We start from the raw sequence: 3,590 nt of genomic DNA on the forward strand, positions 1-3,590 counted from the left end.
TTAAGACAACAAAGCTAATTAAAACAGCTAACACTATAAATACATCAAATTAACTAAGCGGACCGAACCTACCTTCAACTGAGTAGAAAACGATGATTTTGGATCACTTTGATTTGATGGAAGCTGAACAGAGCCGAGCAGCCACTTGCTTCAGCAGTACGCGCCGAATGCTTGTTGCCTTGGCCAATCAGAGTGGCGTTTAGTGTTTGGGTTATGATGACGTGGTGCCTCAGCCAATCAGAGTGGCGTTTACTGGTTGGGTTATGATGACGTGCTGCCTATCAAACGCAAGTTCCACCGCTGCAATGTTAGCTTTCGGCTAACTCAAAAGTTGGAATGCTTCATTTTCTAACCTACAGTGTTGTATTTGCCTTGATAACATGTTAAACACAATCGGAGACGATATGACACAAACCGGTCCGGAGACAATTAAAATAAACAAGTAAATAAGAGAAAAAACTGTAAAATGTAAAACATGTACTTAATAACTAAATAATTAAATAACACCGGTCCAGAGACAATTAAAATAAACAAGTAAATAAGAGAAAAAAAACAGTAAAATGTAAAACACGTACTCAATAAATAAATAATTAAATAACAAATAATGTTCCATCACAAATAACCTATATTGATATTAATTAACCATGTTGATAACAACAATGTTGATATTTGTCTTAAATAAAATAAATATTACATTCATTAATAATGTCAATTTCCTGCACATGCCTTAGACGTCCAAAAAAGTTATCTAGTCCGACGTTCAAATGTTGAACTGCATATTGACATCCAAATGGGGTCTTGGTTAGACGTCCAAAAAAACGGACCTAGTTTGCACGTAGATGTGCAGAATTGGTCTTGGACCGACGGACGCAATATAGACATCATCTGCACGTCCGTCAGACGTCTAATGTTTAGCGGGGTGATTCTAAAACAGTGAATAAATATAAACATTTGCTAGCTGTCATAGCACAAAATTGTACAAAAGGCCCATTTGACCCCACTACTGGGGTTTATTCTGGCTTATAGTTCTATGTAGCGTCTCGACCAATCAAACACACAATTTTTCATTTGATTTAACAAATCAGTTATTCATTAGATTAACAAATCGTCACAGTCCCCTCACCCAATAAACTGGATGCCAGGATGTCTGCAACGACACCAGGCCCCCCACGTGAGCCTTCAGATTGCATCAAGCCTCTCTTTCAGACAGACAAGTATTCAAACTGAGTCTTATTAGTTGATACATTAGGTATCATTTGCGCCTTTTCACAAAGGTGTGTTTGAACTAATATTTCCCCATGAGCTGATTCGCTACATCTATGAAGATATACAGTTGTTTACATACCCCTTGCAGAATCTGCAAAATGTTAATTATTTTACAAAAATAAGAGGGATCAAACAAAATGCATGTTATTTTTTAGTACTGTCCTGAGTAAGATATTTTGCATGAAAGATGTTTACATATAGTCTACAAGAAAAATAAATAAAAATAAATATAATAATTTAGTCAGAAGCTACAGAATATACTTATATGTTTCCCAGAAGACAAAATTAGTACAATTTACACTGATCTTCAAAATTCAAAAAGTTTTTATGCATCGTAGTTTAATGCATTGTGTTTCCTTCTGCAGCATCAGTGGATGTTTAAACCCGCTCAGTAGAAATTCCGTGGTTTGTGAGATGCCTAAACACACTACTGTCATCAGTGTGAAAAGATATCAAAATGGCAAGGGTTCAACCATGCAAAAGATGCTGGAAAACCAAAGAGTTTGTAGGACCTGGATGATTTTTCTGAAGAACATTCGACAGTTTAACTGCTCAGGACAAACAAGGGACTCCTGAACAAACATCAAAACAGTTTTTTTCTTAATAGTTGAACTTCAATGGCATGTGTTTTTCTGTGTCTACAGCAAAATTAAAATTTTAATAAAATGCATGCATTTAAATTAATTTATTAACATATTTTAATTTAATTCAATAGCATTTGTCCTGAATTACATATGAGACTTAAGCCTGCATGGTAATGTTCTTTTGGGACACCTTATGAAGTTGAAAAAGAAGACTGTATTGATTTTAAATGAATTTATTAAAAGTTAAAATTTAAACTCTGTCAAAACAACTGCAACATCTTCCTCGACGGGGCAGTAATACTGGAGACCCCTTTGAAGGCTTCACAAGCTATTCTTGAATGTGAATAGCATGACTTCTGCTTCTCTTTTGACAATGAAAACACCTGCAAAATGTTTTTTTTTTTTTTTTTTTTGAGAAATCTGTAAAAAAACACCGCCTTTGAAGCTGAGATAGAAGATTGTATTTATTTTAAACAAATGTATGTATTTGTTTCATTTTCAGTAGTATGTGTTCTATTATAGTTCTATGGTTAAAACCACCATCAAAATGTTGTTAGAAACCAGTAACAAGACACACCCTTTGGATTTGGGATACAAGTCTATATGTATTTTACATACATTTATTACATTAAAATCTCATTATCATTTAGCCTGTATCACGTATGCTATTAAATCCAGCTGAAATCATTTAATTTAGGATGTAGAAACAGAAAACACCATTTGAGTTCAGCATTGAATGCCAAATATATGTATTTTTTTTCCAAAATTATAATTCTTAATATCATTATTATTATTATTACTAATATTATTATTTTTTACGGAATCATGTAACATGTATTGTGTTGTTTAGCAAATGAGAGTTGTTTGTTTGTGTGTGTGCATTTCAATCCTATTGTATACAATTTTTAGATTTTTTTCAATAGCTAATCAATTTGGATGTGGAACCATTGAGCATTTATTCACTTTGTTTTGTACTTAGATGGCCCGTATGCTACAGCATTACATTATACAATCTATGAGTTGCGATACATCAAGACAGAATAAGACACATATACAATATAGTGTGTTCTCTTCTACATAAAAAAAAAAAAAAACTTTCAAGATTCAAGATCACTTTCAATGAAGTCATTCATTAACGCATTTGCTGAATTCAGAATCCCTACTAGCATATACTATGTCTGCCTATTAAATATAATATAAAATAAGTAAGAGTATGCTAGTATTCCTTTCTGGATTGAACAAGTAACTTGCCTTTTCCTGAATGAATCACCATTTTAAATAAATCGATTCAGTGAACAATTCAAACAACTCACTCATAAAGACAGTCTCTGATTTATGAATCTGGATTACATGATTACAAGTTTTCCCCCATGAGTTTACCTTTTTTTTTTTTGTATCGGTTAAAATAAGACAGATATAAGCAAATGCAAATAATACAGCAAATTCTTTCATATTTTAATATTTCATCTGCATAAATTCTTCTGCACAAAATTGGTATGGAATATTGGACAAGATGCTTGGACAAGAGCCCTGTGCCAAAGGAACCCCTGAAATGAATCTAAAATTAAATTAATCTCTCACAATATTCTGTGTCAGTATTTCACAGTGAGAACCTGTTGGAATTATAGGCACAGTAATGGAAAAGATGGCTATTGATGTCCTCTGGATCTATCCCAGCCCCTCTTGCTGTGATGAACCATCCTCTCTCTCATAGATGTCTGAATGTCCCACACTAGTTTA

This window comes from Sinocyclocheilus anshuiensis, unplaced genomic scaffold (genome assembly GCF_001515605.1).
Source record: "Sinocyclocheilus anshuiensis isolate Anshui unplaced genomic scaffold, SAMN03320099.WGS_v1.1 scaffold279, whole genome shotgun sequence".
NCBI classification, from domain to species: Eukaryota; Metazoa; Chordata; class Actinopteri; order Cypriniformes; family Cyprinidae; genus Sinocyclocheilus; species Sinocyclocheilus anshuiensis.